The 22,581-nt window shown below is 52.8% G+C and overlaps 1 protein-coding gene across 1 annotated transcript in view; it reads right to left on the minus strand.

The window, feature by feature from the left end:
• IQSEC1 (IQ motif and Sec7 domain ArfGEF 1) overlaps window positions 1-15,839 on the minus strand; it is a 137,069-nt gene extending 121,230 nt beyond the window's left edge. Inside the window, exon 1 of the mRNA XM_054721606.1 lies at window positions 15,813-15,839. The gene's annotated coding sequence lies outside the window, so the exon portion shown is untranslated. The remainder of the gene's footprint in view (window positions 1-15,812) is intronic.
• Between the last annotated feature and the right edge of the window lie 6,742 nt (window positions 15,840-22,581).

Genomic DNA, 22,581 nt, shown 5'->3' on the forward strand with positions numbered 1-22,581 from the left:
ATGATAGAGAAAGACATACTACTATATGACTTCACTTATATGTGGAATCTAAAGAACAAAATAAACGAACAAATATAATAGAAACAGACTTACAGACACAGAGAACAAACTGATAGAGGGGAGGGGTATGGGGAGCGGGGTGAAAAAGGGTGATGGGATTCCGAAGTACTAATTAGTAGTTATAGACTAGGCATGGGGATATAAGGTAAAGCATAGGAAATATAGTTAACATTGTAAAAGTATCTATGATGCCAGGTGGGCACTTAATTTATCAGAGGAAACACTTTGTAACCTATATGAATGTCTATCCACTGTACAGCTGAAACTGTAATAAAAAAATAAAATAAAATTAAGGATAAATAAATAATATTGGGGTAATATACCAGTAATCATGAAACTATATACAGTATTTAAAATTAGTGAATCTTATGGTAGATAAGTTATCTATCTATATATAAAAGGCTAATATGCTAAGTGTCCAACCATCCGATTGGTTGCTATGATGTGCACTGACCACCAGGGGGGCAGATGCTCAATGCAGGAGCTGCCATGGAGTGCACAGAGAAACGGCACTGTGGACCTGGTGTCCAGAAAGCAACACTTGGCTTCCCCCAAGTGGGACACAGGCCCTGCCACCACCCTGGAGCGACAGCCCACCAAATCACAGCTGACGCTGCCAAGACTCTATGGTGCAAAATGCGGCCCACAGTCCAGCCCAGAAACGGTCACTGTGGGTACTGGGTAATGATGTCATGTAGCAATGCCGGCTTCCTCTCTCTAGAGAAGACTAGCCTCCTTGGAGTTTCTTCAGCCCAGGAACACGACTTGCTTTATAGCCAGATGGGAACATTTCACACTGTAACCAAATGTCTGTGAAGCGTTTTCCCATGCCTCATCTCATATGATCCTCACAGAAGTCCTGGAGTGGATAGATAGGAGACTCGGTGGAATCCTATTTTCTTTTCATTAGCCAGAAAATGGAGACTTAAAAAGCTTAGAAACTTGACCCGACTGAAAAGAAGTAAGAAATGGTGGCCCTTGAAAATGACTCCAGGTTTTCTCACCACACAGAATATAGTCAAACATTGCTGCAGTTAAATATTTTACCCTTTGTTCTCCCTGCGTGACCTACAGTAATAATCTGCTTCGTGTTGATATTTACTGCTGTGTTGCTGACAATTACCTGAGAGAGAATTTGGGGTGCTTCACTGGGCTGGAAAAAGTTTAGCTACATCAGAAAGCAGGTCTAATTAAGCAAGTTTATTCTATATATGTAAAAGGCTGAGTTTACTTGCGCATGCGGGATACTTATAAAGCTCTCGCTGGTGCCAATCGCATGCACGTATTTCTATCTGTCATTGTCGATCGTGAATTTGGTTGGCACTTCTATTATAGAGAAAGGGTGAATAGCAATATTAAAATATTTCTCCTAATTAATTTCCTTTCAATGTGCACGAATTTGTGCACCAGGCCACTAGTACCTTAATAAAGGTTTAAGAAAACACATGATGACTAAAGGCAATGCAAGATCTTAGATTGGGGTAAAAACGTGACATAAAGAACATTATTGGGATAACTGGTAAAATTTGACTATTAATTGTATATAAATTCTAGTATAGTGTCAATGTTAAGCTCCCTGAATTTGGCTATTGGATCATGGTTATATAACAGAATATCCTTACTCAGCAGTAAAAGCCATCACTGTTGTGTTTGCAGCCACCTCTCAAATAGCTCCAGGAGAAGAAGAGAGAGTGAAATTTGGTGAAACTTTACTGATGATGAATTTTGAGTGAAGGGTACATGGTAGATTTGTTCTGTATTATTCTTGCAAGTCTTATTGAAGATTGAAATTATTATAAAATAACTCTTAAAGAATCCACACATAAAAACCCAGAGACCCCAAAAGGAGAGGAAGCACTGATTTAACTGTGAGCAAAACTCCAAGAGGCGGTGCCCCTTCTCATCACCTGTGGGTGGGACTCAGAGAAGCCAGAGGGCAGGGTTGGGACCAGGCCCTTTGTGCCCATTCATTCATTCATTCATTCACCTGGTATATACTGACTTGAATGTCTATTATGCGCAAGGGCTCAGCCACGAGTCAGAAGCACAAGAGCAGAGGGAAGGGCAACCCCTAAACTATGCCTGGTCTCCAGCTCCCACCAGACACAGTGCCCTGGAGGGCAAGAATTGGTGTCTGAATCAGCTCTCTTCCCCTAGATTACAAAAAAAAATCAACTTTTGTTCCCACACAGCAAAGAGGGTCACAACTTTCAACTCTGAGGCTGACAGCTAGAGGGAACAGGCAAATACCGTGGGCACCTCAGCAGCTGAGCTCAGAACATAAAGAGCAAGAGTGTTAGGGAGGGGAGCTGTGGGCTGTGTATGGGAGGGGAGGCAGGGAGGGGGCGTCTCACTCCGTCCCACCTCAGAAACCAGTGTGAAGCTATCCAGAGGGCTGGCACAGGGAGATCCTCTGAGGGAGCCTTCCCCACCCCCACACTCCATCCTTCTCCTGACCCGTCATGCTCAGAGATTTCTGTACCTGGAGGTTTTAGAGATTCCCAAGTTTGGAGCCTTGAATTATTTTAGGGATCTTGCATTCCATATGCACATACAACATGACTGACAGACTAAACAATTACTATATTTCACACATTAACATCTTTCAAACCAAAATAAATGCTGCAATGACTAAAATTCATACATTTCAAGTTCATCTGAAATGGGTTCTTTGTGGCTTATATATTTTGGTTATGGATACTAACACTCAAGTGTGTGTGTGTGGCGAAGGGCGGGGGGTGCTGAGGAAGTTTCTCATAATTTTTGGTGATGACAAGGCACCCTCCCATTCCTGGGGAGTGTACATGGAGCCCTTCACTAGAGGTGGGGAGAACAGGGTTGGACTGAAGGGCTCCAGAAGGTGAGACCCTAGGGCCCCACCTCAGCACATACGCCTGGTCCTGTCTGTACCGAGGCAGGGTGGGTCAGAGCCCGGCTCTTGGGAGGGGTGCCCAGCCCCACTGGCCCTGTTTACACGCTGGCACCATGTTACCAGCCCACCTGCCCCCAGCAAGGGCATGACTGCGATGAGGCTGAGCACTCCTATGTCCCAAGCAGCCTGCTCAGTGCCCGGGAACCTCGAAGGTGGGTGGGTGGCCGCACCAAGGGGGCTGGGCTGGGCTCAGGCCAGTTGACCCTTGACTCTCCACTTCTTAGCCATGAGGCCACTGAGCACTAAGAATATAGTTAGTGTAGATGGGGAACTGAGTTTTTAAATTAAATATTGTTATTTAATTTTAACTGGTTAAAATCTAACTAGCCCTGTGGACCGTGGCTTCTGCCCTGGGCAGCGCTGCTCCGGAGGCTCAGTGGGAATAGGGATGGCAGCGACATGAAGGGGAGCTGCTGGTTCAGATCCCCTTCTACTTTGTTAATATACATTTTTATTGATTTCAGAGAGGAAGGGGGGTGAGAGACAGAAACAACAATGATGAGAGAGAATCATTCATCGGCTGCCTCCTGCAGACCCCACATTGGGGATGGAGCCCACAACCTGGGCATGTGCCCTGACCGGGAATCGAACCTTGACTTCCTGGTTCATAGGTCAATGCTCAACCACTGAGCCATGCCAGCCAGGCTAGACCCCCTTCTATTCACAGCTGGGACTTACCGACCATGTGACAGTGTCCGGCACCCACAGATGCTCCAATAACAACAGCTGCTACTATTATTTGTGTGAGGAGGCCAGAGCCCAGTGTCCATGTGGGCACATGGAGTAGGGCAGTGCTGGGACTTGCAGATGAAGTGTACACCACATTCATCATAGTGAGACTGCCTGGGTCCACAGCTCCTGCCTGTGTGGTTACTTATGGGGTTCTTAGTGGTTCTGAGGTTCGGGGCTGAGCACCGCTTCCTCTCCCTGAGGTGCTCTTCCAGCACCACCACTCGGCACCCTCAGGCTGGGATTCCAAGGCCACCAGGACAGATGGCTGTGGCCACCAGGGCTGGGCATTTCCCCGCCCCATCACTGCTCAGAGGTGGGCCTCAGCTGGCCCTGCCTCCAGCGAATGTTTGATGAATGAGATGGAACATCTCCCTACAGGGACCCTCACCCTCCCATGACTGGTGGGAGCAGGGCCCAGCCTACTCAAATGCCCTCCTCTGGGAATGGGAGCTGGAAGCCCCTGGCCCCTCTCTTCTCTGAGCCTGAATTCCTGGGTAGCTGTTTACCCTGCTCCTCCCTCCACAACAGCGGTTCTCAATCTGTGGGTCGCGACCCCTTTGGGGGTCGAACGACCCTTTCACAGGGGTCGCCTAAGACCATCGGGAAACACAGATATTTACATTACGAGTCATAACAGTAGCAAAATTGCAGTTATGAAGTAGCAATGAAAATAATTTTATGGTTGGGGTCACCACAGCATGAGGAACTGTATTAAAGGGTCACGGCGTTAGGAAGGTTGAGAACCACTGCTCTACAACCAGGCCATCTCCACCTTTTCCACGCTTCTCTTAATTTGCTGGCCTCCAGCTGAAGTGGCCTCCACCAAGTCATTCCCCACCCTATTCACCATTTCATCTTCCTCACTGCATGTCTAAGAGCATCTCGTTCTACTGTTTGCTTATGTCCTGTCTGTCTCCCCATCCCCTCATGTCAGCTCTGATAAGGAAGGATCTTGGTTTGACTTCTTCACTACTCTGAGAAGTGCCTGGCACATAGTAGGTGCTCACTAGATATTAGCTGAATGTTAAGTAGAATAACTTGATGTACTCCCAGGGAGGAAAGGGGTTGTCCAACTGTCTAGTGGGAACATGACATGCCAGACAATCCCATCACATGGGCTGGGCATTCCATTAATTCTCTCAGTGACCCAGAGGTGATGCTCAGTAAACCGTTTCCCAGATAAGGTAACTGAGGCCCAGAGAAGTGAAGTGACCTGCCCAAGACCACAGCTCACACAAAAGGTCTAGATTTGGGGCCCAGCTTTCTTAACCTTTACAGCCAGTCATGCCTTCTGAGAGTTCACCACACAGAGGAAAGAATCGTAACAGCCAGCATTCTCTGACACCTGCAAGGTTTATTCATTTGTCCACTCTGTGAGTGCGGGAATTAGAGGTTCATTCTGCAGATGTAAAACCAAGACCCAAGTTATCCCTGTGACTGGTCTGGCTCATACAACAAAGCAGCAGCCTGTCTGGGACTGGGCTCACATGAGGTGACAGCAGGTTAAGGGTGCTACACGCTCACTGCCTCAGACTCCCTTTTTTGCAAGGCTGACATTACACCATCTGACATGGTGTGATGTCATCAGGGAGGTGGGACTCCTGCTTGGAAAGTTTTAGGGCTGAAAAGGAAGTGAGGAGCAGCTGTTTCCCCATCCAGCCCACTCCCACCCTGGTCCTGTCGAGTGGGTGGTCACCTCCCTTGAGCACTTTCCCAGAAATTCCCTAGGAAATGCCCCTGTGCCTGAGTAAAAGTCCAGCCTATAGGCCCAGGAGCCTCACTCTGCATACCCTCCTGCTAAGGATCATCCCAAGCAGAAACCAGTAGGCACAATAATTAGTATGCCTATACACTGAGTGGCCAGATTATTATGATCTCTGAACGCACAATAATCTGGCCACTCAGTGTGTGTGTGTGTGTGTGTGTGTGTGTGTGTGTGTGTGTGTGTATTCAGGCCCGGTGCATGAATTCATGTATGGGTGGGGTCCGGCCAGCCTGGCCAGGGGGAGGGGACATGGGCGGTTGGCCAGCCTGCCTGCTGGTCGAACTCCTGGTCGAGGGGACAATTTGCATATTAGCCTCTTATTATATAGGATATACACTGAATGGCCAGATTATTATGCGTTCAGAGATCATAATAATCTGGCCACTCAGTGTATATTTGTGTGTGCATGGGTGTGTATTATTGCTGATTAGATAAAGAGTATATTGATCTACATAAGAAGATGACAACAACGACGGCTAAGCGGACAGGGCGTTGAGAACAGGGGCTGTGGTGTACCACAGCGGCATCCTAGGCTCCTCCTCTCCCCGGCGGGGCCCCGGTCTCCACCCTGCAGTCAGTCCTCCATTCCAGCGCCAGAGGCATCCTGTTCAAACTCAGATCTGCTACTGAAAGGCCGAGGGGCCGGTGGTTAAGAGCCTGGGCTTTGGGGTCAGGCAGATTTGGAGTGTGAGGCCACTTGCTAATGGTATGACCTTGGACAAGTGACTGCATCTCCTTAAGTCTCAGTTTTCTTATCTGCAAAATTGGGATCATGAGACAGGAGAGGAGAGCCCAGTCTGGAAAGACAGTTTAAACCCCCGAATCAAAGTGTATCTGAAGCCTTGTCTACTTTAGAAACAGAAGGCAATAAATTCAGTCTTTGGCTTAGACCAGTCTGGGTTTTCTTATTTTTTTATTTTTACCAAAAAGGTACTGGTTAATACAACTCCCCTGCTCAAAGCCCCTGATGGCTCCTCTGTGTCCATAGACAGACTCTAGCACTTGATTCTGGAGTTCAACTGCCTTCCTTTTTGGCCTCAACTCTGGCTGGCCCATGCCACCCAAAATCTGATAGCTGTTCCTTAAACACACCATGACACAACGTACAGGTTCTACCCAAAGTCTCCTCCACTCTCTACACTTGGTCAGTTTCTACTCACACTCCAGATCAGCTCAAATGTTGCCTCCCCTGGAGACACCCCTAAACATCCCGCCACTACTATGAAGTACCAATGACATCTGCCTCAGGCCTCCCACAACTCTCTAATTATATCCCTGGGATAACATTCACTAGTTTTTTCTTTTCCTCTTCAACAATCAATGTCTCACTGTATCACTGAAGATGTAAACATCTTGGATTGACTTGGGATTTGACCAATTCAAAATTTGGTTTTAACTCACCAAGTTCATTTCCTGAACCCCAGATCGGGCTGGTGCACACAAGGCTAAAAGACCTAGCACCTGCCATTGGGGGTTTATAGTCTGAACCAAACAATTTCCCTGTTGGAAGCTGCCCACTGTCCTCACCAGCAGAGAGGTGTGGACAAGGAACCCGGAAGGCTGGAGACCTTGAGCTCTGGCAAGGGTCAGAGCCATACACCCACTGTTTAGTTGAGACATTGGTAGCTGAAGCAACTTCCACCTTTTAGTCTCATGTAAATCCTTGCTGATGGGATATCATCCAGCTGTTACTGGAATTGCCTGCCTAAGGGCAATGGGTGTACCCCAGACCTGAATAAAAGGGATGGCAAGGCCAGAGCAAAGCGGAGTCCTCTCTTGGGCTTCCGCCTGGCCCCAATTCCCAAATTAATACTTTCTTGTCTAGTCTCTTTCATTTGTGTGCGGCCTCCTCCAGAACCCGAACCCTGAACCTGAACCCTGAAGCACGCGGGACGTGGGAGGGACATTCGCAACTGGCAGCCCAACGTGGGCACTCGCATTTCCCATTTGGCTCAAGTCCAGGATTGCAAAGATGACAATTTTTAAAATGCTATAATCAAACAAAAAACATGAATTTTACTTAGGGTTAATAATCACTGACATTTATCAAGCAATTGCTTCATCATTGCATACAGGCATGCTCATGCATGTTATTTAATCGTCACCCTGTGAAATATTATCCTCACTTTACCGATGAGGAAACTGAGTCTCAGGGAGGTATCCCCAAGGGGTTAAGCACCAAATGGGGAGCTGGGACCTGACCTCCACCTTCCTGCTTTCACCCTTTGCTGTTTTTCCCTGGTGATCTCAGCCATTCATGAACACACTGTTTGGGGGCAGCTTGGAGGTGGTTTAAAAAGATACCAAATTAAAGCTCAGAACCGAGCTGGTTGCCTCTGGTGGCTCACAAGCAGGTGGTATGCACACCCCCTTTTGCAGGGACTCTTTGGCTTCCCAGTGCATGCTCAGCCTGTGGCTTTGATGTGCCCCTGTTTCGCAGGCACCGGGTTTCGGATTTACTGTTTGTTTCCAGCTGCCAGTGTGATCAGAGTGGTTAGTCTGCTGGGAAGGTATTTCAACACACAACTGTTTTGAATATAGTGACTTCCTCATAGGTCTCTGCCAAAACCTGCATCCCAGCAGCCTTTCTTAAATTTTTTTTTTTTTAATTTATTTCACAGAGGAAGGGAGAGGGAGAGAGAGATAGAAACATCAGACAGAATCATTGGTCGGCTGCCTCTTGCACGCCCCACATCGGGGATTGAGCCTGCAACCCGGGCATGTGCTCTGACCAGGAATTGAACCAGTGACCTCTTTGTTCATAGGTCAATGCTCAACCACTGAGTCATGCCGACCAGGCCCAGGAGCCTCTCGATGGCAGATGAGAAGCCACTGAATCTGGCCAATTGACGAGTCCAGGTTCTAAGTTTATGGGGAAGCGTGCTTGGTTAACTTATTTAGGGAAGACCTTCTGTTCCAGCAACACCTGTTTCATTCTCTGCAAAGTGGAGATGTAGAACCTCCAGAGGCTGTTGTAGGGCTGGAGTGAGGCATCATAGGGAAAGTGACAGGCATACAGTAGGTGCTCACTATGTGCTTTCTTTCTTGTCCTCCCAGCCTTGAAGCTGGGGCCAGCTTTCACTCTCATGCAACCTTGGCTCACTGGAGTCATGAGGGGCTCTATAGAAAGGTGAGCCTTTGCTGGCCAAGCAATGGGAGCAGCCTGAAGCTGTCATCCTGCAGCTGAACGTCCCCCCAGCCCACCTGAGTTTTGGGGTTCTGTGGGGCAGACAGACCCTTTTTCAGCTCTGGAGTCCAGCCCACTACTGATGGAAAAACTGAGACCCAGTGATAGGCAAGTCCTAAGTTCACTCACCCCTGCTCCTGCCCCCAAGACAGAGACCACATGATGCACTGAGGGGCACAGAATCACTCTGGGTTTGAACCCCAGCTCCCCAGTTTACACCCACCGTGGGACACTGCACAGACATCCTAACGTCGCAGGGCCTGGGTTTCCACATAACCAACAGTGGTAGTCATTCTCCTTTCTAGGTTGTTGTGAGGGTTAGATGGAGAAGCAGGACTCAGTGGAAAACCCCCTGAAGGACAGGTGGCCCCAGGTCTCCATCTCATCAAAGGGGGCTTCCTAAGGGATGGTGCCAAAGAGCCTCCGTGTGTCCAAAGCTTCCCACCAACCTGGGGACACCACCAAGTCCCTCCCAGCCTTGGGGATCTGCATGCCCTCAAGTTCTACTCTGGATCATTTCAGAAAGAGCTGAAGTTGTTAGTGGGTCATGGGGCTCCTGGGTACACTGCACAGATGGGGAAATGGCCCTGGGGAGCACCGAGGGAGAGACCTGTCCAAGGCAGTGTCCTCTCAGCACAAAGTCAGGCCCAATGGACTGACGAATGGCAGGAACCACAGGTCCTGGAGCCCGGGAAGCCTTCTGTTCCCTCTGCCTGAACCCCGTGTGCTCAAAGCTTATGCTCCAGGGCGTGAGGGGCAGTAGTTGAGGAAGGAAACAGCACCAGCCACACTGCAGGGGCTCTGGGCGACTGTGTGACCTCTGAAGGATTCAGTTTACTCAGCTGCAGAGTCTGTCCTCCTTAGAGTGGTGCTGAGGTCCCCAGGCAAAGAACCAGCCAGGGCCGGGGGCTGGTCTCATGCCCAGGGCTGTGAAAGAGCCTCTTTCTGGCAGCTAAGGCTGCATTCCAAGCAGCTGCGGGGAAATAACTGGGGTTCCTGAGCCGGAGGGCCATCATGTAGTGAGAAGAGGTCACAGAAAACAGTTCCAAGAAGGAGCATAAACCCTGACAGGAGCCTGAAGAGCCTAAGCACAGAAGGCGCCCTGGCAGTCAGCAGCCCTCACACGTTCCCCAGGCAACCGAGACCCCCTCCCTGCCCTGGGCCGGGCAGCAGGTACTCACAGTGTCTCAGGGGATGGGGTGGGGGTCTTCCTGGGGCCCCAGCACCCTGCCTGCCTCCAACGGCCCCTGGGGACAAGCTGTGGGCCCTCCCCACTGCCGGCCTGACGTCTGACTTCCTCCCTGCTCAGCCAGCCAGCATCCAGGAAACCACACCCTGGGGGAGGGTGTCAGGCACCCTGGGGCCCCCACCTGCCCTTCTGCCGGGTCCCAGACACTGCCCTCTTTCGAGGTCTGGCCAGTGCAAACGGCCCCTTCGCTTCTCTGTCACCAGGCCGGCCCAGAGGCTCTGGTCAATAAATAATACAGTCCCTCCCCGGCCAGTCTCTCGTGGCCTATCGCGTTTCGGGGCCACTCTGGTTTCTTGAGGCTGCTTTGTTCAGAGCACCAGGCCACACGGGGTCACCAGCCACGCTGGCGCTAACACTCTCACTGAGGCCAGCCGAGCACGCGGGACAGGGCAGGCCCAGAGAAAGACTGCCCTACTTATTCTGAAAGAGCTTGGGCCCAAATGGACCCAGGTGGCAGCCAGCCTGCTCTTTCAGGGCCAGACTGGGCTCAGGGGCCTCCAGACACTCAGCTCCCCACCCTGGTGTCCCACCTGCAGAGCCCTTTCATCCCTGCCCCTCTGCCTGGCCATCCCCCACTTCTGGAGGCCTTACCACGCCCTTCCTCCCGGGAGCCTCTCCCTATTGGCATTCCCACTGCCAGCTTAGGTAGCCTCATCCTCTCTGGAAGTGGCTGCTGCCTCCTGACTAGTCTCTCCACCGCCCATCCCCAGTCCCTGCCCTCCCTCTCTATAGCCTTATTTCCTCACAGCAATCTGAGTGATTGTTTTAAATCAGAAAGCACATCATGTGTTTATGCTGCTTAAAACCCTACCCTGTCTCTCCCCTCACCCCAGTACATTCTCAAGACCCTGCCAAGTGCACATTCCTTCCCAACCCCTACTCGGCCTTCCCAATGTTCTTCAGGCTCCCTCTGCCGCAGGGCCTTTGCATCTACAGCTCGCTTTGCTTGGAACACGTTTCTCCAAGTCTTTGCAAGATCACTCCTTCCTGCAACTCATCTCAAGGCCACCTTCTCAGACGAGCTTTTTTATTTTTTTTTTTAAAAAGGCTGTTTTATCAAGATATAATTCACACTCCATAAAATTCACCCCATGTAACATGTACAATTCAATGATTTCAGTATATTCACCGAGTTGTGCAAACATCACAATTTAGGACATTTCCATCATCCCCAGAAGAAACCCCATACCAATTAAGCAGTCATTCTCACTTCCCCAAGCTCAGCCCTAGGTCGCTGCTCATCTGTCTCCATGGACTTGACTGTTGTGGACACTCACTCTGCAGTCTTCTGTGTCTGGCTTAGTTCACTCAGCACAATGTTTTCAAGGTTCATCCATGTCATATCACGTCAACACTGCACTCATTTTATGACTCCATAACATTCCATTGTATGAATAGCCCACATTCAGTTTATTCACTCATCAGTTATGAGAGTTGACCACTCCAGGTCACATGGCCCGTTCTGCTGTTCTGTCACCCCTCCCAGTTTTAGCGTCTGGCTTCTACTCCCTTTCTGGACATCTTCATCTGTTTGTTTTGTTTATGGTTTCTCTCTTGCCTGAAAGTCAGCCCCATGAGGCCCAGGCCGTTCACCTCACACCGGGCTGTCCCCAGGGCCCAGCACAGGCCTGGCACACGGTAGGTGCTAAGCCTTTTCTACCGCCGCTGCAGTTGCCTGTGCCCATGAAACTTCCCTGCCAGCTCCAAGCTTCTGAGGGCAAGTGCCTTACCCACCAAGAAGGGCCTCGCCAATGACCATGACAGGAAACTAATAATGCAAGGCACTCCATGTCTGGTGGGGTGGTACTCCTCACAGGTGGATGTTAGTGTGTACATTGAGCACCTGACACAGTGCCAGGCACAGAGTTAGGTCCTCACCCTGCACAAAGACTCCTTACGGGGGCAGGCATTGGAGCAGCTTGGAGGCGGGTGGAGAGGGAAGGCAGGCCTGCTGTGCTGACACAGCCATGAATCCCATAGATGCAAAGGTAGAGCAGCCACAGGAAGGATCCATGTGTGATTTGGGCAGTGCCCAGAGCAAGGGGGTGCAGGTCAAATGCTGCTGGGTGCTATACTCAGCGCTGAGCCTTGCCAGAGAGGGACAGGGATAGTCTAGCAGGAAAAGGAGATGAGGAGGGGACTGAAGACATCCTCAGCCTCGGGGAGTCCTGGCCACTGCAAGTTGTGCCAGGACAGGGGAGCAGATGGGCAGGAGGCCTGGAGCACAGGCCCCAGTGTGGCTGTGTGGGGAGGCACCATGGGAAGAGAGGTGCCAGCTCCAAGGAGGAAGGAATTTCTGCGTCAGAGCTGCCCAGGCCTGGCCCAGGCCAGGGCGCTGGAGCCCGTCCCAGGAGGCGCCTGCGCAAGGCCTCCACTGGGGCAGCAAGAGGTTATTGTTGAGGAAGCTGCTCCCTGGAAGCTCCAAGACCCTGGCTGCCAGCTGCTCCCCAGGGCTCCTCCCAGATGCACTGCAGAGTGGGAGGGACTAGGGGGCAGGGTCTGCTCAGCCAAGGCCCCACCTTATCCCCACCCAGCATCACAGGCAGCTCAAATGCCCCACTGGCCCTCAAGGCACAAAAATAATCCTTTGTTCCTGAAATAAGGCCAGATGCAAAAGTGATTTTCCTGTCTGACCCCAGAGGCTAAGGGTTGATGGTACCACAGGCTAAAGTCTGTGACAGACAGGCTGGAGGTGTGTACGCAAAGACAGGGCCACAGTGCAGCACCCCCTCAACCCCCACCCTGGCATCAGCTCATTTAATCTCAGAACAACCCCGAAAGGCTTTCATGCAGTAGAAAGGGGCTGAGACAAGTTTCAAACTCAGCTAGGCCTCACTGCCAAGTCCCTGCTCCCCCCACTTCATCGCTCTGCCTCCCTCCACGCTGAGACTCAGAGGGAAGAAGGGGACAGGAATCCCAGGGATGCCGTCTACTGGGTGCTGAGTCAACAGAACCCATTTGGAATCTTCTCCAAAAGCCCACTCAGTGAGCGCCGTTCTCACTTTACAGCAAGGAAGCAGGCCCAGAGACGTTGAACAACTTGCCCAGAACTGCACAGCTTACAACCGGCCGCTGCTGCCTTTGGACCTGGTGTGCCCAACTGTTAAGTTGTTCTGTCTCGGAGACGGGCCGGAGCCAGAGGAGCCCTCTCAGGGACCTCAGGCCGAAGTCCCAGAGACCCTGCCCCTGCCTTCTTGGCTGCAGTCACCAAACCCCTGGGCAGTGGGACAGGGCTGGCTGGCGGCAGCCTGCTCCCCACTCACACCTCACGCTTTTCCAGATGTGAGTAGGACCCAGCCAGGGGTGATAGGCTCATGTGGTGGTGGTGGGCGGGGCGCGGGGGGGGGATGAAGGGGGGGAATCTGAAGACGTAAGTGGAAAACTACGTGCTGTCTGATCACACCCTCCAATTTGTCCCTGTGGCTGCCGCCAGCCCTGCCTGGGCCACAGACCTGTGACTCAGGTCTCCCTCAACAGCTGCAGGGGTGAGGATCCCCACAAAGGCCAGCTCTCTCTGTCTGACTCAGGGAGTGGTTTTAGCCCTCTTGGGGGTCCCCAACAAGATGGGGTAGGGGTCTGAAGAGCAGAGTGTGTTTCCTGGAGCCCCTCAAGGCCCATCCTCCCCAACTAACCTTGGAGGTGCCCTGTACGTATAGGTGCTAAGTGAGGGTTTGGGGCAAACCCAGTGCCAATTATGGTCCCCACACCCACCCAACCGATGGTGAGCAGCCACCTGCCAGTACTCACAGCAGCCCTTTGGTGCCGGCCTGCCCATCACCACTGTCTGGTTACCAGTGGCCACAACACTCAGCAATGCCGTGAGCCACACAAGGCTCTGCCCCACAGCCCTGTTGAGTAGCTCTGCAATGATGCCCACTCTGGTGATGAGGAAACTGAGGCACGGAGAGGCCAGTCTATGGGCTCCGTGAGCCAGTCTGTGCTACTCCTTGTCAGAGGGGGTGAGGCCCTGGTGCCAGGCCCATGCATCTTGTAAACAACCCCTGAGGTTTCCAGAGCACCAATCCCCAGAAACCATGGAAAGAATGAAACACAGGAAAATCCAGCATGGTTACCAGGAAAGACACATGGCACACTCACCCCTGCCCAAGGACTCCTCCCCTGTCTTTCCAGGGTCTAAGGAGGAACAGGTTGCCTCTGACTCAATCCAGGGTGAGCTTTCTTGTCTTCATTCCAACAGTTAGCTGGCACCCCCATCCAGAGAACCCCTCAGCCCTCACTGTCTGCCCTGTTCCCCGAAAGTATGCTCAGGCCTGAGGCCTATCCCTGCAGTGTCTCTGGTCCTCACCCACCCACCCATCCAGTTAGAGGTCAGGGTCCCAGACACTCTCACCCAGAGGCAGAGACAACTATAGCCATTGTAGCAATGGCTTCTTGTTATAGTGAGAGGGAATGCGTAGCTGGGTCTCTCCTTTTCCTTTGGCTGCCAGGAAGCTCAGCAATTTTCACCTCAGAATGCTACATATATCTATTCTGCTCTATTTTACTCCCTAGGTCATGACACCCTATTCTAAATTGTAATCTTCCTGGTCCTGGTGTCTTATTATTTAATTTTATTATAGGTATTTTCTATAAACTGTCACAGATATTTTGGGAAGGAAGGATGGAAGGATGGAAAGATGGGATGAAGGAAGGAAAAAAGGCTTATATCATTAATATAGACCAGGGGTCCTCACACTTTTTAAACAGGGGGCCAGTTCACTGTCCCTCAGACCGTTGGAGGGCCGGACTATAGTTTAAAAAAGAACTATGAACAAATTCCTATGCACACTGCACATACCTTATTTTGAAGTAAAAAAACAAAACGGCAAAAACACCCGCATGTGGCCCGCGGGCCGTAGTTTGAGGATGCCTGATATAGACCAAGTAATGAGAGTAGGAAGAAAGAGGGAGAATCTTCTAATCCCTTACCCTTTGTAAAACTCCCCTTTAAGTAAAGAATGTGCTCTTAGGTGGCATCCAGGGAGATGCTTTCCGAATAGGTGGCTATGTCTTTAAGCCCCTCCCAAATGTAACTCCTGGCACCACCCCAAGCTCCTTTACCGAGGAGACTGAGATCCCAGGGTGCCTGAGCTCACACAGGATGCAGCTTCCTGCTGCCTGGTCGGGTCCTCTCAGCTGGCTGGTCTGGGTCCGCCCATCTCCTCTCCAAGTGCAAGAACCCCCCGCCCCCCCATCCTACCTCCCATCTGACCAACTTAGAGGGAAGCACGCCACCAGCAGCAGTGGTAAGCACTTACCCCAAGCCTGAGGTGGGCCAGGCCCTGTTCTTTGTCTATTACCGTATTTAATCCTCACTAATCCTATAAGGACCTGCAGGTGGGAAACTTTGGCCACAGAGGTGAAGCCACATCACAATGCCGACAATGCCAATGCCAGTTTTAAACTCAGGCAGCCAGGTGCCGAGTCTGCCACTGACGGTCACATACAGCAGTTGTACACTGTGCTCTGAAGGAAAGGGTAGGAGCCTCATTCTGAGGGCGGGTAAGGCTCAGAGAGGGTAAAAACCAGGGCCACGTCACACAGCTGTGCTCAATGCCCCTGTTATGTAACGAATGCCAATTCCCATCACGCTGGGGAGTTTGCCAACCACACTGTATTTGCCACTGGCATCCTCCAGTGGGCACTCAAGGTCCCAGCCAAGTGCCTGCACATTCCCGGCCCATCCTTCCATTCCCCTCCCTCCTCATTGGAGACTCTGAGTTTCTCCAGAGAGTGCAGGGCCTTTCCTGCCCTCTATCCCTACTCCCCCTATATTGGGGCTGTCCTGGACCGCCTAGTCAGGTAAACTAGCCAGCCTGGTGCCCCCCCTCTGTCACCCCCAACAGGAGGGGGCCGGCAGAGCTGTGTCCACCCATGCCCCTGGTACCTGAGGGTCCTCACGGAGATGCAGTACTTCCACATCAGGCTCCACACGGCGCTGCCACCACCCTTCATGCCTGGCTAGGTGGGGGGTGAGTGGCCCAGGGGCCCATGGCCACTGCCCTCCAAACCTGGTCTTCTCCCAACCAGAGGCTGGCTGGAAGGAGTCACCTACTTCTTCGTGGTGGGAAGAAGAAAGCAAAGACCCAAAAGCCAGGGGAGAGGGTGAGGCACTGCTCCCACAGGGCCTGCAGCTCCTAGCCACTGGCCTTGCTGTCCCTGGGCCAGCCGCTGTGTGCTGACCCCGTCCACTGCTCAGACCCTCCTGGCCAGGAGGCCCTTGCACACCGGACTGTGGCTTCTGTATAACCCAAAGCCCGCCGCCTGCCAGGAGACGGCAGTGGCTAGGGGCCAGGGCAACAGTGAGTCACTGACGGGGGGTGGTGGTGGGGGACAGGCAAGGGGTGTCCGCCTGTGAGGGGAAGCACACAGCTGGGCTGCCGGGAGCCCCGGGGCCTGTCCTGTGTCCGAGGCTGGTCTGGGAGGGGCGAGGCTGAGCCTGAGAGGGAGGCAGGTGGGCGGGGGCGAGGGCGGGCCCACATCCTCCCCCATCTCCCCAGAGGCCTGAACCCAACCCCGGCCGCCTGCCTGCGGCCCAGCCCACCGGGAGCATTTGCCAGGACAGAGAGGCTGTCCGCCTGCTCAGCTCCTGGGGGAAGCCTGGGTAGACAGAAAAATAAAGACAAAACCAGGGCTGCTTCCTGGGAGAGTGGCCAGCCCCTGAGGGTCTCTCTCCGCTGAGAGATGCCACTTCTAGCCCTGGCCAGGTCACCTCCCACTGTGTGAGGTGCTGGTGAGGGAGGTGGGCTCCTCTTTAGCGTCACCACCTCGGCTCGCAGAGCCCTGGACACAGGTCCAGACCACTCATCTAGTGATCCCAACAGCCTCCTGAAGTGGATTTTATTACCAGCCCATTTTACACACGGGAGAACTGAGGCATAGATAAACAAGGGGAATCACAGGCCGTGATGGAGATGGGATTTGAACCATGGCAGTCTGGCTGCAAGCCAGCTCCTCTGTGTAGAGATGGGAAGTAGAGGTGGGCTGAGGGCTGGGGCCCCTCTGTGCAGCCCTGGGGTCTAGACCTGAGCTGAGTTTTGACATTTCCAGATTGGGGCCCCAGATGGAGTTTCCACCCTCAACCCCACCAGCTGCTCCCAGCCCTGCCCCCAGGGAGAATGACTCACAGATCAAGATCTCTGCTCTTAGAACCTGCCCTAGGAGGTCCCCCAGAGGGCAGGTGGGCCCAGATCCAGGCACTCTGCATGTACCGCTGTCAATGCCATCATGTCCCATTTTACCCACGAGGAAACCAAGACTCAGAGAGGGGCATCCCCTGTCCACAGAGGGGTCTCCAGGTCAAAGCCTTGTTCTGTCCCCAGGCACCCTGCCGTGGCCTGTGCAGGATGGGAATTCCATCTCAGATTCCAGCCCAATTCCCACAGCAAGGAACAGCAATTGCATGCTCATCTGTCCCCAGACCAGGAAATAACATTTTATCTGAAAGCAAGATGAGTTTCTACAAAGGCTGTGGCTTCCCTGGGGACCTGGGAACCCCAAGTTCTCTCTCTTCCTCATCAAAAGCCACCACAGTGGGTCTCCCACTGCCACAGGCACTTCTCCACCCCACCCCACCCCACCCCACCCCACCCCACCCTGTGGCTGGACCTTCACACCTATCAAGGCTGCCCATCCATCACAGGTCTCTCCTGACTCAAGGGAACTCTCTCTGGACAGAGCCTCCCTGTCACTTTCGTATTGGCCGCACTTCCTGTGCCACAGAGTAAGATATCCACTCACGTTTATCTGGTCTGTCCTCCAGACATCTGTTGTGGGTGGAGACAGCCCACTCACTCTTACATTCACATATCCATCCTCCTCCCGCCTCTCCAGCCACCATCCAGGAACGCATTCATTCACATATACACACACATTTACCTCTCTCCCTCTCTGCCTCCCTCCCCCCTTCTTTCCCTCACCCATCTATTTATCCCTCATCAATCTTCCCATCCATCTAACCATCTACCCATCCACCCATCCCCTCACTCACTCCCCTCTGGCCTGGGCTGGTCCCTTGTCGATTCAGGGTCAAGAAAGAAGTTGTAACAACCTCTTTCTCTTCCCAAGACATCTTCCTGAGCCCTCCTCCCAGCATCCCCGTCAGTCCTTTGCCTCTCTCCTGGAACCCTGGGTTTTCATACACTGGCCTGTCACATCCCTGGCAAATTCGAAGCTTCTCTCTCTTTACCCAAGCCCTTGTGTTGCCCACTAGGTTCTGACTTCCCATGTCTCCTAGGCCCTACAGCCCCAGGGACACCCATCACTGTGCTTGCTCTGTGCCCAACTCAGTCCTGCCTGGCACCTGATAGAGAGAGGCAGGTGGCACTTTGGCCTTGGAGGTGATCCCAGAGACAGGTGTCATTTTTAGGACCAGAGGACCCAGATGCTTGTGGGGGTTCCTTCCAAGTTCCTCTCCTGGAACATGCCCCTGTCACTAAAGCCTCTCCAGGGCTTGGAACCTCACTTCTTTGTTCCTCTTCTTGGCTGCATCCATCTGTGTTTGCCTCCTTTCTAACAGCATCACATTAGGACTTCCCTCTTCCCACTTTACAGGTGGGGAAACCAAGGCACAGAAATGGGTGTGGTTTTCCCCAGCTCCCATAGGGCATTGCTTAATTCTCAGAAAACTGCTTTCTTGGTTTGGATGGATAGGGGGACTGTCTGAGGAGTTAGGAAAGCCTTGGGGTGGGTCTGAGCATACAGAGGAGCTCAGCAAGCCTACCCAATAGGAGCCGATCTGTGAGCCACATTCATGCTGATTCACATGGTAGCCCTTGAAGATCCACTGTTAGAAGACCTGGCAACCCCCACTCCATAGCCATCACTCTGGTCCAGCCTCAAACCTGAGCAGCACATGTGCTCCCTACCCCCCAGCTCACCCTGCTCTGTCCCAGGGTGCTGATGGCAGCAAAGACTGTTACACAGCAGAGTGCCTGGTGGGGATTGCCTGGGGTGTGCACCCCCCCCCACTGTTTTTAATCCTACCTAATAATAAACAAATATGCAAATTGACCATAACTCTGACACACCCACAAGCCACGCCCACCATCCAATCAGAGCGAGTATGCAAATTAACCCAAACCAAGATGGCTATAGCCACAGAGAGCAAGGTTTCCTAGGTAACAGAGGAAGCCAAGCTTTCCGCCTGCCCTTGCCAGGCCTAAGCCTCCACTCAAGCTATAAGGTTTCAATTATAGAAGGTAAACAAATTCAAACAGAAATGGGGGCAGAATGGAGCTTGAGAGAGCAGGCCAGGGTTGCCGCCAGCAACAGAGGAAGCAAAGCTTTCCGCACACCCTGGCCGGGCCCACCCGCTTAAGCAACAAAGTTTCAATTATAACCCCAACACAAATGGCTGCCGGCCTCAGAGGGAGCCCCAGGCTTGGCTCTGCTCCAGGCTACAAAGTTTCAATTGTAGAAGGAAAATAAATTCCAGATACCAAGGCCTCCACTTGGGTTGCCAGGGGGCATGGCTGGCCTGCAAACCACCACAGGCCCCTCGCTCAGGCCGCCCCACGCCCCAAGGGAACCTCACCCTGATCAGGGACACCCTTCAGGGCAAACCAGCTGGCCCCCACCTGTTCACCAGGCCTCTATCCTATCTAATAAAAGAGTAATATGCAGATTGATCATCACTGCAACACACAATATAGCTGCCCCCATGTGGTCAAAGATTCTGCCCCCATGTGGACACAAGATGGCCACCACAAGATGGCCAGCAGGAGAGGGCAGTTGGGAGGCACCCGGTCTGCAAGGGAGAGCAGTTGGAGGTGATCAACCCTGCAGGAGAGGGCAGTTAGGGGTGACCAGGCCGGCAGAGGAGGGAAGTTGGGGGCAAACAGGCTGGTAGCAGAGTGGTTAGGGGGTGATCAGACTGGCAGGCAGAAGCGATTAGGGGCAATCAGGCAGGCAGGCAGGCAAGCAGTTGGGAGCCAGCAGTCCTGGATTGTGAGAGGGATGTCGGACTGCCCGTTTAGGCCCGATCCCACTAAACGGGCAGTCGGACATCCCTCAAGGGGTCCCATATTGGAGAGAGTACAGGCTGGGCTGAGGGACAACCCCCTCCATGCACGAATTTCGTGTACTGGGCCTCTAGTATATATATATTGATTTCAGAGAGGAAGGGAGAGGGAGAGAGAGAGATAGAAACATCAAGGTGAGAGAGAATCATTGAACGGCTGCCTCCTGCACACCCCACACTGGGGATCGAGCCTGCAACCCAGGCATGTGCCCTGACTGGGAAACAAACTGTGACCTCCTGGTTCATAGGTTGATGCTCAACTACACCGCACCGGCCAGGCTCCCCCAATGTTTTCACAACTGCTCTCATCATGTCCTCTCTCAGCTTTGCCACAGTCCTAGGCGGCTTCCTTATCCCCATTTTGTGGACGAGGAGACGGGCTGCCAGTGCTCTGAGGTCTCCTGGACGTCAGCTGTCACACTCCATCTGTCCACAGCCCTGACAGTGGCGTATCCTCCTTGTTCATCCTGGACTGTCCTGTCCCCACACAAGGCGTCTCATCTAGCTGAGCCTCAGTTTACCCCTACCCTCCCGCTGTGCTGAGGAGTACGTGGTGGCAGGCCTGCAGCACGCCGTGACCCTGGATGCAGGACTTCACCTCTCATTTCAAAAGCACCTGGCACTGCTGGGTGCTGAGTGATTGCTTGTCCCTCCTCCTGCAGGGGGGACCCACAGCAGGAGGGCCACAGTGGGTCAGCAGAAGGAGGCGAGTCTGCATGGAAACATTCACCCCTCAGCTGCTCCCTCTCTCCACACAGCCACAGCCAGGCTCTACAGAGAGCTGGCCAGCACTCCACTCAGCCTGGTGACTCACACAGCCCACTGGGGATGAAGTCACTGCCGCTCAGGCAAGAAAAAGATACATTTGTTCCCTGGGAAACGCCAACACTGTGGTGAACTTGACCCGCTCAGGGCTCGTGGTTACCTGAGGAAGGTAACAACTCCAGGATGGGTGGCTATGGGTGAGGACTCCATTTAGGAGGATGTGTCCCTCTGGGGCCCAAGTGAGGGTCTCTGAGCTTTGGACCAGCCTCCAGGCCTAGCTGAGTTTGTCCCCTTGACTTGTCTGTGAAGAGTGTCTGCGGTCCTTAGGGCTTTGAAACCTCCCTACTCTGCTTTATGTCTGCCTGTCTCATCCACAAAAATGGGGGCACTCTACTCCATTCCGGGCCTGTGAGCTGGAGGGGATGGTATTTTTGAGGCCGTCTAGTTCTCTGTGTGCCCTCTCCAGTAGTCTCTACCTCTGACCCATGTTCCACTGCCCACCATAGAGTCATTCTAACACCCACCATCCTTCCCCTCCATGGCAGACCTTCACCTACAAAAGAAAGGCCAAGCCTTGGCCGGGCATCCAAGGCCATTTGCCACATGCCATCTGCATTGAGCTTCTGGACACCTGCAAGCTGCCCTCTGTAGCCACACACCGAGCACTCCTGAGCCTCCTGCCTACCTGCCTGGAACCAGGGATTCTGCAATTCTGGACCAGATTCTCTCCACGTGCCCTGCAGACTGATTCTCCACTCTGCTCCGGGCCCATGGACAGCATAACCAGGCTCCAGTGCCCGGAGTCTCCTGTTGGGTGTGGCCAGTGGGAAGCTTAGGCATGACAGCAGGAGGCAGAGGAGTGAGTGGTCAGTCGGCGTTCATTGCCCCAGTCCTCCTCTCCTCGGCGCCTCTGAGCCACAGAGCCTGGTGGGCAGCCCTTTGCACATAGCTCTCTCTCCTTCTGGGTTTATATAACTGTTCCCTCCCCAGCCCAGGTGCTACGCCTTCTCTGCAAGCTCCCTTCACCCCCACCCGCCCACCTCCATGATGAAGCCCCAAACAGCCAACGCTGCATACCAACTCTTTTAGTGAACTTGATGTATCCTGCCATGGCCCAATATACTGTCCTTGAAGGTGCAACTCAAAGGTCACCATATCTACGATGCCAAAGATTCATTTGTTGTTCCTTTATCCATTCAACATACATTGATGGGCTCACTGTGTGTCAGATACCAACTGAGGACTTGAAGAAGGCAATGGACCTAGGAGGGCTGACATTCTGGTGGGAGCAACAATCAGCACCAAGTGAGCAAATATGTAAAAACTAGAGGCCCCGTACATGAAATTCGTGCGCACCGGGTAGGGTCCCTAGGCCTGGCTGGCGATCAGGGCTGATCTGTGGGGCGACCGGCGGGGCGATCCAGGGGCCACCACTGGCACCTGCCTTGGCCGGCCTGAGGACTGTGGCTGGGGGCAGCTCCTGCATTGAGCGTCGGCCCTCTGGTGGTCAGTGTGCATCATAGCGACCAGTCATGTGACTGGTCGTTCTATGGGTGGTTCTGCTGTTCGGTCCATTTGAATATTAGGCTTTTATTATATAGGGTGACTTTCAGTAGTAATCTGTGCCGTGAAGAAGACAGATAAAGCAGATAGTTTATTTTGGTGACATGCTTCCCCTGACTCCTTTTCCACCCACATTCTCTCCACTCCCTGAGCCTGGCTATAACATTTCGCCCCTTGCATGCACATTACCTGTGTCTGGTTCCCTCGCCTTCACTGAGAGCCCGTGGAGGTGCGGAAAATTTTCCATGCAGCTTAGGTCTTGGCACACATTACTCAAATGAGCCTCCACAGTAACCCTAGGTAGTTG

Source organism: Eptesicus fuscus, chromosome 9 (assembly GCF_027574615.1).
Source record: "Eptesicus fuscus isolate TK198812 chromosome 9, DD_ASM_mEF_20220401, whole genome shotgun sequence".
In the NCBI taxonomy this organism is placed as follows: Eukaryota; Metazoa; Chordata; class Mammalia; order Chiroptera; family Vespertilionidae; genus Eptesicus; species Eptesicus fuscus.